Source organism: Anopheles darlingi, chromosome 2 (genome assembly GCF_943734745.1).
Source record: "Anopheles darlingi chromosome 2, idAnoDarlMG_H_01, whole genome shotgun sequence".
In the NCBI taxonomy this organism is placed as follows: Eukaryota; Metazoa; Arthropoda; class Insecta; order Diptera; family Culicidae; genus Anopheles; species Anopheles darlingi.
Genome location: NC_064874.1, coordinates 43,046,903 through 43,061,902, shown reverse-complemented (window position 1 = coordinate 43,061,902; position 15,000 = coordinate 43,046,903). Strand labels below are relative to the sequence as shown.

At 48.8% G+C, this 15,000-nt stretch overlaps 1 protein-coding gene across 4 annotated transcripts in view; it reads left to right on the top strand.

Moving 5' to 3' along the window:
* The first annotated feature begins 3,002 nt into the window (after window positions 1–3,002).
* Window positions 3,003–15,000, top strand: part of LOC125949267 (hemicentin-2) — a 134,246-nt gene continuing 122,248 nt past the window's right edge. For 3 of the 4 annotated variants that reach the window (XM_049676162.1, XM_049676161.1, XM_049676159.1), the window contains exons 1-2: window positions 3,003–3,217; window positions 6,759–7,523. The gene's annotated coding sequence lies outside the window, so the exon portion shown is untranslated. Of the gene's footprint in view, window positions 3,484–6,758; window positions 7,524–15,000 lie in introns of all 4 variants that reach the window. The other variant, XM_049676160.1, reaches the window with a different exon arrangement.

The following is a 15,000-nucleotide window of genomic DNA, read 5'->3' as shown; positions in this document are numbered from 1 at the left end:
ACTCTCTCTCCCGATTTCCCTTTTTGTAAGTACTTTGCACCAAAATCGCTCCAGTAGCGCAGCGTTCGTCACTTACTTCATCTCGGGGGGAACTCGGGGAAGGGCCGCAGGGAAAAGCACTCTGCACCGATGCGCTATCGCCACATACTACCACTTTCCTTCTCCTCTCTCACATTCCGTAAAAGGGAACTCAGTTGATATTTTAGATTAATTGCGAAGGATAATTGAATTCTTTCCGTACTGCATTTTGCGAATGCAAACCGCACCGTCATCTACGAGGCATCCATCGCGGCAGCGCATCCTGCATCCCTTACCATCCCTCCATTCCACCCGCTACCACACACACAGACAGTAAATGCAGATGTGAAAGTGAAGCGCCGGCTGGCGCAATGAAGAAGAATGAAAAACGCGGCGGCGCGCAAACGACGTGAGATAGAAATTTATCGATCTTGTTTGCGGGTTTTATTGCCTCGCGTTTGGCAATTGACTAAAACGGATGCTGCAATGACTGGACAGGACGGACAGGACGGACGGACTGCTACGAGTGGAGGCAGCTCGCGGGATCGGTCCGGTTTCCTGGCGTACCGACCGACAGTTGCCAGTTTGCAAATCGTGCTATTCCATCGCGCATACATCGCCTCTCCGTCCGTATGCACCCGTGATCGCGCACTGATGCCAGGGAATTTCATCACCCGGTGTGTGTGTGTGTGTGTGTGTGTGTGTGTGTGTGTGTGTGTGTGACTGTGTTGCACTTTTGATAGCGATGGCATCGGGATGGAACGACCGGTAACGGGAACCGGGAGCTTTTGGGTTCGGTTTTCGGTGCTGGTGCAAAATTTATTTAACGCAGCTGCAACCTAAAACCGATCCATGTTCGATCCGTTTCTCCATTTCATCCGTTGATGGTGAATCATCCCCCTTTGCGGGGTGGGAAATTACGACCCCCCATGACACCTGGTGGGTGAGTGTGTGAGAGCTTTTCGGTCACAGCTTAAAGGGTAATTTATGTAATAATACCGACTGGTAGTCAGGCAGCAGGTTTTTGCATTGAAAAAAGGAGTTCGAGGCCACGGCGTGGCCTTCGGTTGGAACCATGTTACCATTAGCACTGGTTTGAAATTGGTTCGAACGTGGTTCGACCGTGGAAAGAAACAGTTCTGGTGTAATAAGAAAAACGTTTCAATCAGTAATACATCACTCCGTTCGCCCTCGCCGTATTATAACCGATGCGTACCGGCATTGGTACCAATTTATCAAGTATGCAAATTAGTCTCCGGCATCTTCTCCGGCCGGGCGAAAGATGGCGCTTGACGGCTGAGAATGTCCTCGTCCCGATTGCTGGTGCGTTTGAAGCGCAATACTCTTTTTCGCTCGGGCCTCGGTTTTGGGTTTTGGGCGTTCTTCGCCTTCATTTTTTCGCCTTCACTGTACCGTACGAGAGCCACTTTTCCAATTCGAATTTGGCACCACTTTGGTGTGTGTGTGTGTGTGTGTGTATCTCGTATCTTGTACATCAGGTTCAATGAATAATTTTAGCTACTTTGCAATTCATTACCGTCCGCGCTCGTTCGCCGCAAAAGCGAAAGGTATTAGTCATTTTCCTCATGTAGAGAGAGAGAGAGAGAGAGAGAGAGAGAGAGTGAGTAGTAAGATGTATTTCGTTTTTCTTCTTCTTCTGGCGGGCGGGAGTGTCATTGGTGGCGAAATGTAATGGATTGAATTTGATCGGAATGGGATGGAATAGAGTCAAAAACATCGATTCGGCAAACAATCGTTGCCGTTGCTGGTACTCCAGCCGGTTCACCGGTTCGCTATTTACAGAGCAATGGTACCGTGCTAGACGGTCGTTTAACAAGGACAGCTTCACCTGCGCCGTGGCATGATAGGATGCCGGCTTTAAGGATGAAGCGGGCTTCTTTAAAGGCGTGCGATTGTCTCCAGTTTTGCGGAAAGAGTATTCAATTCAGGCCCGCATTGATGCTGGTATATTTCGGTCCTGTTGATTGAGCGCAATGAGGGATCAATCTGCTGCTCAACCATTGCCCCAACTATACTACTCAGTAGATTGGCTCTCGTACGTCGTATAGTAGCTCAAATCGGAATCGCGTTCCGCTTATCAGCTCCTTGAAACCTTCTGGCGTGTTTCTCTCTCCCGCTCTGTCTCTCTGTCTCTCCGGTTGCGTCGCTTCGTTGATTCCTTTTGATCCTACGATGAACGATAGGGTTCTTAGATGAGAGAGAGAACGAATGAACGCACCGACAGGAACACGAACCAATCGAGCAGTGGCGTACGAGAGAGTCGAGCAAAATGAACCAAGTTTTTTGGGGCGTTTGTTTTTAATATTATTTTACAGAAAAGACGAGGAAAAGTTAATATGCGCGTGTCCTTGAAAGGTGCGCAACTTGCTAGTTGATGTATAATAATCGTTTGGAAAATAACAAATCAGAGGCATATTCCCGAAAGCTACGACGTTTTTTTCAGATTAAACAACGGCGACTACGAGGTTAATGTTTAGGCTTTCGACAAGATCTTCTGCTATTTAACATTTCAAACATAGACCTTACCAGGGAAAGCGGCTTCCAGCAAACAGGAGCGTCAAAAAGAAGCCTCAGGGAATAGTGATAGAAAGAATAAACTGTTATAACAGATATTTAAGTGCACTAAAAACATGCGTAAAACACATTAATATAAAAACACACACAATGCTAAAGGAAACTGGTTTGTTTTTCTAAACAAATCGGCGCTCGACCGAAAGATTCATCGTGCCGGTGGAGAAGTCTTGCTTCTAGAAGACGGCTTTGGTACAAAAAAGTGCCTCAGAAAGTCACCGAGAAGCATTAAACATTATTCTGGGTGTGTGCAGAGCTGGGCACAACAAAAACTCAAAGAGAGAGAGAGGGCGCGTGCAAAGTGAACGGTTAATGCTCAGACGTGTTTCGGTTCGGTTCGGCTCGGTCCCGACCACGTGGTTCATTCAAAATCGTTCGGTTAGAGGATGAGCATCTCGCGAGAGGGCTCGGTTGCTCGGTATCTATACGCGCCGCGCTCTATTAACCCGTGGTGTTGCAGCATCTTCAAACCGAAAGCAACGCCCGGCAGCAGCAGCTCTATCATCATCGTATGTCGGGTGGTCGTCGTGTTGTGGGCGAGAAGGCAGAACGGATTTACTCTCCTTCTACTATCTTCTATCGTGCTGCCGTCTTGTTGGATTCTGTGGTACGGATTCCGTTTCGTGAAATCGCCGTGTATGACGTGTGTTCCAGCTGTGAAAAAGGGAACCCGGGAAACGGGTCCCGGTGTAGGGGTGTAGTGTACCAAGAAGACGAGGCAGTGGCTTGCGAAGCGGTGGGAAAACCTATCAGTAAAAACCGAAAATGAGATAAAAGTGAAATCATAATCATCAAACACCTATGAGCGTGTGTGTGTGTGTGCGTGTACCACTGATAGAGCCAAAGCCGTGGGAACGCCCTGTTGGAACGCCGGTAAAAACCGCAGTCATGCTGTTATGCTTCTATCTCTGGTCTCTGGTCTGGATCTGGTCTGACGGCGTGGGATGCGTACGTGATGTTTCATTTTCCAAGTGACCCAGCCCAGTGGCCCAGTCGGTGGCCATGCACTCCATAGTGAGCAGTCGTGGTGCGGTGCGCGGTGCACCGCACACCCCGCCTCAGGTCGCCCTCTCGCCCTAAAGCCACTATCTATCGCGTATCATTATTGCTGTCATCATCTGTTTTTCATCATCTGTCATCGCGCCCATCGTCGTCCTGCAGTCGTTTGTTGGTGTTCTTCTTTTGTCACACCAAGGTTCTAGCTGTGTGTGTGTTCGGTGTGTTCTGTGTGTGTGACGCCTACGTGTAGGTGTGTGACGAATGGCCTCCCTTTCGCATCCTCCCTTTTGCAATCGACAGCCGGTCGTCGATGGTTTTTTGTTTTGTATCCTGGCGCTGACGTTGGCTATAGTGTGGCGCTTTGTGAAAATGAGTGGAGAGCCATTCCGGTGAATGGTGCTCGTGAAGTGAGGCGCTCGCTCGCAGCGCTGTATGGCGGTGCGTGATGTTTGTTGCATTTCCTTGCAGAGTTTTGCCGGGGAGCAACCGAATAACAAAAAAAAAACCAAGGCACTGGTGATGGTGTTGATGATGCCGATAGATAAATAGCAGGAGGGAAGGAAGAGTGCGAATTACCGAAAAAGACAGTGGACCAGGGGGGTGGTGGTTGATCGTTCTTCTGTAGCAGCAGCATATGACTCAATTGTGAAACGTGGAATGTTTTATTTATGTCCCTGCGATACACATCATAACAAAAGGCATAATCATCATCCTATGCGTGAGCTGTGAGCGCGCGTGCCGTGGTCGTTGTGGTGGTGGTGGTGGGCCGAGATGAGGCATATTACTATGTGTGTACGTGTGTGTTTGTGTGTGTGTGCGGGCGCGGGAAACATTCGAAACGATGGCGATCATCGGGATCATAACGGCGGGTGGAAAAATCGTATTTTCCTCGACGCCCACTCGACGAACGACGACGAACGACGACGACGAGGACAATCCGTATGCCGGAGCTCAAATATCGCTGCTCTAAGCGAAAGTTTTTGTTTCTCCTTCCTCCGTGTTTTCCGCAGGTTTTTTTTCTTCTTTTGCTTTTTCTTCATGTCTTTTGGCCGCGCTGGCTGGAACACGCTGACAGTCGCACATATACGGCTCTATGCTGCTCCTGCTGCTGCTGCTACTGTCATCCTTCCACTACCCAACCACCCACACAGCCATCCTCCCAGCCATTCGCTGAGAACGATTAATAGCAGATGCTAAACCATTGGCCTAGAATATGTGCCTGTGTGTGCTGGTGTGTGTGCCTTTTCCGTCTTTTTATGCCGTCTCTAGCGAGTGGTAGCGATACACACACAGAGCAACGGGAGCATCGGAAGCCACGGGCTTGGAGTGTATGATGCGCCATCTGTCCCCAAGGCCTTCTGCTCCTTTCTGCTGCTGCTGCTGGTAGCAGCTCTTAAGCAGCTCTCCCAAGGACTGTCCCAAGGAGCCAAGAGCTCTCGGAACAGGAAGAACGCAGACTGCACAGACAAAAACCTTCCTCTTCTTCTTCTTCTTCATCACGAACCACTCCTCTGCCCTCACCACGTATAGTGGGCATTCTGTTTGGAGAAGCGAAAATCCGATACAACGAAACGTTGTGAGGACGAAGAAAGTGAGCCCATACACACGAGGAAAAACGGAATACCACGAGGTACACCACACTCACGCTTCTCGTCCTGTCCACCGTTCTTCTGTCGTCTATTGAATTGTCATGTTAGCATGTGCGCCAAGGCATCACGGGGGCCTCAAACAAGGCGGCCGAACGTACAGACCTTGACCTCGGTCAGCAGATTATCCGGAGGAAGGGACGCCGGAGGATGGGGAGAGGGGGAAAGAAAGACATTGACCATTTCACTTCCACCATTGCGACACTCAAAAGCGCACTTTGGCGTCAGAGTCATCGTTGTCATCGTCGTCATCGTGGTCGTTATTCCGCCCCGACAGGCGAGAGGACGAGGACGATGATACGGTCGCGATCCTTGGATTCCAATGCGCACTAGATGCCGTTGAATGGCGGGGCTTGGGATTTGATGCTTGAGGCGCATTCGCGCAGTCCATGATTATCGTGAGACGCGTCGTCTGTGTGCTTTTGTGTGCCAGCTGCCCTTTCGGCGCCCTTCGGCCACCCTGAAAAAACGCCATTGCATTGCACCTTTTCCGGCCCAAGCCCGTGAGTCATAAACAAACGAACGTAGCGGGCATTTCACCTTTCGGTAGTCGCCGCGACTACTGCTGCTACTGGTGCTACTGCTGCCCTTTTATGTGGCTATAGATCCGCGTGATGAGTCCGCGTCGCGCCGAGGAATGATGGCGCCAGCGGGTCCGTGGTGGATAATGACATCAACGGCGGCGGGGGTTGAGTGTGTTTATGGTTGGCCCTTCGGTTTTGCCCCATTCGTGGCGCCGCGCATCGCGAAATCGATTTGGCCAACCACTACCACTGCCGCCGCTGCCGCCGTAATGAGGGTTTATGTCGAGAGAAAAATTTCATTTACGAAGCGCAGCACCACCACCACCACCATCAGCAGATGGTATAATCGGCATGAAGCTGGAAATGAAATATGATTTGCAGTATGAAGTAAAACGGGACAGAGCAGAGACAAAAGGTTGGCAAGCCGAGGAGATTATGGAGCTCTGTGATGTGATGGATGATAGAGAAAGAGAGAGAGATAAAGAGAAAGAGAGAGAGAGAGAAAGAAAGAGAGAGAGAGAGAGAGAGAGAGAGAGAGAGAGGACGAGAGACAGGCTCGGGAGATTGGAGACGGATTAAAGCCGATTACGTAATGGTTTCCATCAAGCGCACTGGTGGATGAGACGCATCGTTGTCGAATGATAAAAAAACCACAAAAAGCTGACCAGCTTAATTCGAGGAATGCATTATATCGTGGAATTGATTCCCAGAGTTGTGCAACTAGAGCCTAGACAGTGCACTCACCGCTGGCGTTGGCAACAGTTCTACGAAAGACGATTACTATCCACTTCCCTCCACTTGTGAGAAGCAACCTTCGAGTGAGTTGTGGCTAAGCCTACTCCTTGAGGTTGTTGCTTTTACTTTTGTCGAATGCGGTGCGTGACTTAAACCACTTAGCTGCAAAGTGGATACGCTAGTGTGTCCGCTTCCGTGTGTTCCACGCAATGTCCACTGAAACTTTACTCTTTCAACTTTCAAGCATCAACATCAGCAACGTCGGCCCCGGGGATCAAAGTATCCATTGCCAAGGGGATGATCCAATATTTGCCAGTGGAATGCACTCACTACGGATAACTTCCGGCATTTGTAAGTGACTGTGAGTGTCCCTGTGTGCGCATGTGTGTGTGTGTGTGCGTGAGTGTGTTCCGGTCAGTTCTGTAGTGTTCAAGTGTTCTCCGGCAGTGTCAAGGGTTGAGAAGGTAGTAGAAAAAAAAAACGAGGTAAACGAATCCTGCGAAATTGGTTTGGCTTCACATCGATCGGTGGTGGTGTTCGAGTTGATGGTGATGGTGTGTATCGAATTACGATCGATCCGGTTTGCAGTACCACCTATACACAGTGGCCAGCGTGATCGTCTGCCTGCGACTACGACGGCGGTTCAACAAGATAATCCAGCAAACTCAACAAACTCGGCAAAGAGCAAGTGTTGGTAGAGAAGGTGGGGCGACGACGACGGGCCGGCGTTTTCCCGTCAGCCAGCGGTAATTTGACATCCGAGTTTCAACCCTCAGTTGGCCGCGAACCATCAACGGCGAACAGGTCAACTGGCTAGGCGTGCGTGCGTGTGTGTGTTTGTGTATTTGTGTACTTGAAGCCGGGAATGCCCGGTAAAGGTTTACACGGTGCAGACACTACCGGTGGTAACGGATTGCACGAGTGACGACAACCGATTCGTTGCTGCAGCCTCTGCTACTGCTGTTGGAACATTCTTCTCGCACCGATACTGGATACACACCGGAAATAGGTAAATATTTGATTTATGATCACTTCCTTGACTCTCCTTCTCTTTCTGCAACTCTGGTCTGGTTACTACTTCGCTGGCGGTTGTACGTGTGTGTGATGCCAATGGCCAAGAGAACCAAAAATGGACAAAAAAGAATATCGGGAAAATAAAAATGAAAATCAACAAAATGTCCCTGGCCGAGCGAAAAGGGGGAAGCTGGGATGCTAGAAAATTGCGTGCCCAGGGTCATCGGGCAGATATCCGTTTTGGAATCCGCCCGGTGCTTGAAGTCTGGCCAACCATTCGAGACCATCGGACCCCGGGCACAACGCACACCAGCCATTTCCCACCCGGCTGCGCTACCCTTCCCCACCCTCGGCGCTGCAGATTTAACGATGAAATATTTGTTTTTCACTGCTAAATCAACCGATAGCTTCATCTCCGGCGTTTGGAGTTTTGATGATTTATTGCTGGCAGAGGTTGCTGATACCCGGACGGGACTCTCGCGTCTCCACCACTGCCGTTGCTGCCACGTTCCCGCCCCGAGATCAGTGGCGACGTGATCCTGGTGGAAAATGATTTTTTGTTTCTGTTTTTTCCCCTCTCCATTTTCCCGTTTTTGCTTCAATCCTTCAACGAGTTGGCAACTACTAGTTGGCAGCGGACACACCACGCGTGGCTTCAAATTTTTATTTGTTGCTCAACTGACCACGCGCACGTGTGCACGTGTGTGCGTATGTGTGTGTGTGTATGTAAGCGAATCATTTTTGACCCCCGGCGGTGTGCTACAGTTGAGTTCGTGTTGAGTTTGTCGGCAGAAAAAAAGAGGGAAAACGAGGGAAAATGCTGGCGCAGAGCTAGCGAGCAGCAAAAAAGTTTTGCAAAATGGAAGTTTATTTGATCGGTGGGATAAAATATGGTGCAAAAATCGCCCGGCTCATGCGCCCTCGCACCCTCTCGGGAGGGTTGGTAAACGTTGGAGTTTCAATATTCTTCGATAAATCAGTCGGTATAGTTGACATGAGATAATTCCTTCACTGGATTGATTCTGGTGTCTAAACTATTTTTCCTATTATTTATTTATCTCCACAAACGCGCCGCTTTTTTGCCATCACAAACCAGCTATCCTCTAACCATTCTACGCGTGAAATTGTTGAAACCACTTTTCACATGTCGAAAAGGTATCATTTTTATCAAATAAAATGCTTATACAGTTTGTTTATATAGGAATGATTTTATGGAGCTTTTCGGGGAAGAATGCGATCACCAGTGAGCTCTGCGTTCTGAACCAAAATTGGGTCTATAAAACGCAGAGAATTTTGATGAGCCACTGTGTTCTAAAGAATATGTTAATACTTACCTGATCTGTACTGATGGCCCAATAAAGCTCAAAAAGCTGGAAGCAGCCGATCCTGACGGTATGCAGACGATTGTTTCGTTGAAACCAGCACTCAATAAATCGCATCATGTCCCTCGAGATGATGATTTGCTTAGCAGAAATTTCATAATCCGGTTGAAGTAGAAACATGAACTTTGCCCTAAATACAACGTTCGCTTTTAGTCAGCAAGACCCAATGTTTTAGTCCATATTCATTAAATTTTGTCTGCTTCAAGTTTAGGTGGAAATGTCCAGAAAATTCTAACAACCTTCTTGAGGGATTTATTCGCTCTTATGCTTTTCATCTTGCTCAAGACGATTTGCTCGAATCAACTTCGAAGAGTAGCAAAATAGTCTTAAGCAGTAAATTACGCTAATGCTTTCACTTGAACCTCTTAGATATCAATTTCAAGTCTCGTTCTAAGCATTCAGACAACGGTTCTTATATGTTGGTAAACATCTGAGAAATAATTCAAATAAATGCAATTTATTTTTAAATTTTTTTAAAGATCCTACTACCTGTCTGGTTGGATTATGCTCGTAAGTTATAATGTTGTTATAATATATGCCACAATTTATTCGCACCGAACAAGAGAACCGCAAGTGAAATTATGTAAAACAAGATGTTTGGCCACACCTATTGGGCACTTTGTTTCTAACACAACATATACACTAATGTAACACATCAAAATAAAAACAATGCAAACAAATTACACTCATGCTGGGCGGTTATTGAACATGATTACTTCCGTCCAGTCCTTGGTAGCTTCCAGCCAAGGATTCAACCACCAGCACCACGATTGATGTAATCGCTTATTGCAACAGGGCAAATACAATAGAAAAAACTGTGTAAACCGAAACAACGGCACACAATCAATTTGCTCGCCGAAAGGCTTTGCTACGATAAATATTTACATTCAACATGTGATGTACTGTGTTTTGAGCTAGCAGTAAAGGACTCTCGCTCGCTCGCACACCGACTATTGAGGGCTAATTTATAACAAGGCATTATTCCAGTCATCACCGCTGGTGGTTTTCCCATTTTTTTTTCGTTTTTTTTACTTTTCCGGCAGTTTGATCGAAGCGCCGGCGGTGTGGTGTCGATGAACGGTGAGATGTGAACATCAACGCATGAATGTCATGACTGGCGCGAAATTCCACCAACCAACGGGCGGCCTTCTGCGCCACGTTTGATCCATTTATCATAAGCATGCTTTCGGGAAAATTGGAGTTCGAGCGTCGGCGACGCGGCGCGAACGCATTTACATCCAATCGAATTCCGTCAGATTCCCGAGCCCCCGCACGAGTTCACGGTATTCAGGTGTCCCACCAACCATCCCACCCGTCTCAAAGGGGTGGTGACAACATAAATATACTCGGTGTCCTTAAATCGATTGCTGAAGTTCGAGCGCTTCCGCAAATGCCATCGGGTGAAAGTTTTATGGAGACTCTCTCTAAGCCTCGTTGGCCTCGCCTCGCTCTCTCTCTCTCTCTCGTGATTTCGCATAATGTACGACCTCTGCTCCAACAGCCACACCAAGAGAGAGAGAGAGAGAGAGAGAGAGAGAGAGAGAGAGAGAGAGAGAGAGAGGCAGGAAAGCACTGAAGTGAGGCGCCGCCGGTAGCAGAGGGTAAATATTTGAAGCTTAGTTGAGCGCCCGATCGCGCCCAATTTTTCATCCACACCACCGCACTCCGTAGGCCGCCGGCATTAAGAGGCGTTGGTTATGTTTTTATTTTGTCGCATCTGTGCTTCCAACACCACACACACACACAGACACGCACACCCTAGCACCACAAAACACTCAATCTTGGCGGTGTTGGCGTTACATAGGCGTGTTTGTTCGGGCACATTATTGATGGAGTAGAGCGTCGAGGAACGAGAAACTCTTTCCACTTCGTGTGGAGCTTCCAAGTGTCACTTTCCGTTAGCGTTTCGCACAATGCATGGGTGGGGTCATGGGAGGCAGAGAGAGGATCACAAGAGGCAAGACAATCAATCCACTTTCAATCCGCACCAAACGGAGCCTTTTCGCTGGTGAACGAATAAAATTTGCTTCCATTCTGTGAAAGTGTCGATTGAAGGCGGAACGTTGGGTGTGCTAGGGGCTGTACTAAGCGGTAATTTCACGTTTTCCACGTCTCTGGTCCCGTGTGCCACCGTATCGTATTATGGACTCGGATTTCACAATCTCCTGTTTGGAGTGGATGGTCTCCGCCTTGACCTGTTATCACTTCAATTAGTGTTTCATCATTTTCAGCAATTCGACAGGTGCCTGGACCGGTGCCGTGGCGTCACAGGAGCGATCAGCTTTCATCAAAATGTACTGCCATACGACCTTGGCACGTCAAGGACCTGCTCGATTCCTCCTCGAGCAGCTTGGATAGACTTTTCGTCAATACCTTAACGTCTGTCATTTGTCAGTCTGCTCCGTGGGCTCCGGGTCGCGTGTGTTCTTCTGATTTCACTGGACCCCGGACCACTCTTCTCGTGTCTAGTGCCACCTCCATTTATCTGTCTGTGCGTAGTATCGTCAACTCGCCGGTCCTTGTCGATCGAAACCGGGAATAAAGGAGAGAGAGAGAAGGAGACGAAACGGTGATTTAATAAGGTGCCTGCTGCTGGTGCGTTCACCAACGCTGGGACAGACAGGCAGTCCGAGGGCACTGGCACGGGTACCGGCAATCGACGGTGAATTGTTGACTGAGCAGAAACGTGCCGAGGCGCCACCTTCGGAGGTTCCGGAGCTTCAGGACCGGGACCGTCTTTTCCCGAAGTTGCTTCACCGCCATTCGCCGTTGCCGGGACTGGTGGGGGCCGAGGAGGGGGTGAAATTAATTTGATTTAAAAGTTACACTGTCCCGCGGACGGAGACCCCCCCTCCCCCGGGTATTCTCTCGGCCGGTGCTTCATCACGGCCGAGCCGAAAGCGGAAGTACATTGCAAACATCAACTGCGGAACGTGTCGTTCCGCTTCCGGGACCTGTAGGACCTGCCTGCCCGGATGTCGATGGATGTGTCTTCGTTCGAACCTCTTCTTCGTAGCTTTTCAAGCATCGCCAACACCGCTACCAGTAGCGGAAGCAGCAGCAGCAGTGCTTCACTTTAAACGCTGCTGTGGCTGCGGTTGGCACGAGCTTAAGTGTGCGGTGTGTGTATTAATTAGGAGATTGATTGTGATTGATAAGTCCCCTTCGACGACGCCCACGACGCCGGCGACGGCGCCATCGACTGGAGACACTTTTGTGGCCGAACATTGTGGTTCCGCGTCCCAACTGGGAGAATGAAGTGGGGTTTTGGTTTGTTTATGTTCCACTAGAAGATGGTGTTAGTGAGATTTTGGGATGAGAGAGCAGGAAGAGTATTTACGGAGCAAATTTGTTGAGCACGGATTCGATTAATCATCTTAAAGGTTGCTCAAACCGGATCGAGCTGCATACGATTTGTGGAAAAACCAAAAAAGAAATCTGAAGGATGGAAACAATCGAATTCGCTCCTCATTAGCTAGATGCCCTCTTGTTAGAAATGACAAGTGTAGGAGTTACGTTACGCGAGAAGAGTTACGTTACGCAAGGAGAGTATAAAAAAGGTGCGCGATGCGCCTAGCATCAGGAGTCAAGAAATAATTTAAAACGTGAAAAGAGACTAAATTTGTAGCTCCACAATATAAAGCGAACTGCCGCTCCAAAGCTCACAGGTTGTCTCTTGATTCCTCCGTTGCAATTGGCAACACCTCTTGAGTGGACGATTAGTTTTGGATGATCAGTCGCAATCACTAGGGGGGCATTCGACATTTAATTTGCTTATTAGAACCATTCGCTTGGATGGCCTTATGCACATTCGCCATCGGTGACCGACAGTCCGATCGGAAAATCCGCAACAAAACCAACGCGCGATGTTATGTTGCGCATAAAACGATTGGCCGCGACATCGCGTAATGACTCCCGAAAATGGTTCCACCCAACTGTGACTTTTTGCGTCCTGTGTCTGTGTCTTCGCGAGTGGCGGAGGCGCGGTCGCGGATTGGTGCTTGGGTGATACCGGTCACCCCGTCTCGTTGACGCCAAACATCGTCATCGGACCATCCCCGGCCTGGCCTGACCTCCATCGCACATCAAAGGCATTTGATTTTCGCCGGAGCCGGAGCGACGCGCAGAAAATGTAATCAGACGACTCCATGGTACTCAGCGTGCAGCGTGATAAGCTAGCGGCTGGCAGCTGGATGGGCCGCTCCTCGGTGCTTCTCGGCGTGTTCCGGTACGTTCTGCGTGGCTGCGTGGCGCGTGGCAGCGATGATATTCACTTCGCTTGAAGTGCCATCAATGTTGTGTGCTGGCGTCGTTCGTCGTGATCCTCGCATACCGAGGCCGAGGCTTAGCTGCTGTCATCGGGGAGCGTTCGTCGGTGGAATATGGTCAAGCTACTGGTGCCCGGTGGTGGTGGTAGTGGTGGTGGCACCAGTTGAGTGAGCTTAAAATTGCTTTCGATTGTTGGTCACGGGATACAGCCGGTCGGTGACGATATGATGATTGCAACAGTAAAAGAGGCCCCGAAAAGTGACAGCTTCGTTGCGAGGGGACATCGTCTACATCGTCACATCGTCACACCATCGTCCGTTGTCGCTGTCTCGATCGCGCCTTGGCGCTGGGCCTCTCGATGCGTACTCTTTTTACCGAGAACTAATCTTTTCGCCGGCGGCTTTAAGCTCGCGGATCACGACCACCACCAGCGCCGCAACCGGTCTCGCAACGAAATCACTCGAGGATAAATTGAATTACCAAAATGAACCATCAAACCGGTCAATGTCGTGGGAAAGGGGACGACGTGTGCAGAGGAAGGACCTCTGCAGAACCCGGTGCTCTGCGCTGCGGAGAAAACTTTCTGTATCATTAGATTTAACTTGAAAGTGAACTTAATTATCATCCGGCTAATTCGTTTCGCAGCAGCAGCGGCATCGGCAGCGGCATCGGCATCGAATCGTATCGCACGGTAAGCGACGATGCCAGAAGACCTCTCCGATAGCCGATAATGAGAGCATCGGACACGGGCGTGGTCCGCGAGGTTTCTTGTGAACGTGGCCTTTCGCGGCATCAAAAGCGCTGGTAAAAGAAGTTTGCCTGAATCTTGACAGCTGCCTCTGACACGCTGGTAAGCCTCGATTCGATCAATTCCGAGTCCCGGTCGGAGCTCGGAACCCGCCAGGCAGTTAGCCCATCGGTTGGCATCGTTTGGTTCGGGCGCTGCTAATCGTTGTTTGTTAAGCTGATTAATGCCGCCACCGGACGGCGGGTGGCGCGGCGTGTGCAAGTGTTTATTGCTTTGGCAATTTTTGAAGTAAAAGAAAAACCGGCCGGGATTATGTTGAGCTGTTTACAAATTATTGAAATGTGGGAGAGAGTATAATAATGTCAAGATGGGCAGCTCGATTGCAAGCATTTCTAGATGAAAGCTCATCCCAAGATCTTACGGAGGAGGAGAGTTATTGATCGATACAGGAAATCTCTAAGGTGAAAGTCGTATCAATGTCTTGGAGTTGGCTTATATTGAACTGAAACAGCAGCCCATGCGGATGACAAATAGTTGCGCAATAGAAGGAAAAGGTCAGGTTTTGGCACTGCTGGATGGAAAATCGACCATTTGAGGGGTGATTATAAGAGTTGTTAAATTCAACGCATCTTAGAATGGCTTAGATACAATAATAAATACAGCATACAGAGAAGTAGTATCTAAATCCCCTTTTGAACATTTGCAGTCCTTGTTTCCAATAATCGAATTACGATAGAATGGAGCGATGACGTGGAACCATTCCGCTTCGCCTTTTGATCGTAATTGAGAAGCGATTATCGATATCGATTTGAAGTGGCTACTATTGCTGTATGGATGCCTTCTAATCCTACTAATAGCACATTCATTTTTCGTTTGGAAGCTTCACTGCAGTTGCTGCTTTTGATCAGAGAAATATTGTTTTCCTTAAGACTTTTTGAAATGAGAAGCATGTTTCCTAAAACGAAAAAAAGATTCTGTGAAGAAAAAAGTGTTTCTAGAAAAATAAGGATGACTTAGGATGAAATGATTCTTCGATCTATCGCTTGCTTTTCATTGTTTGTCTACTGGTGTGT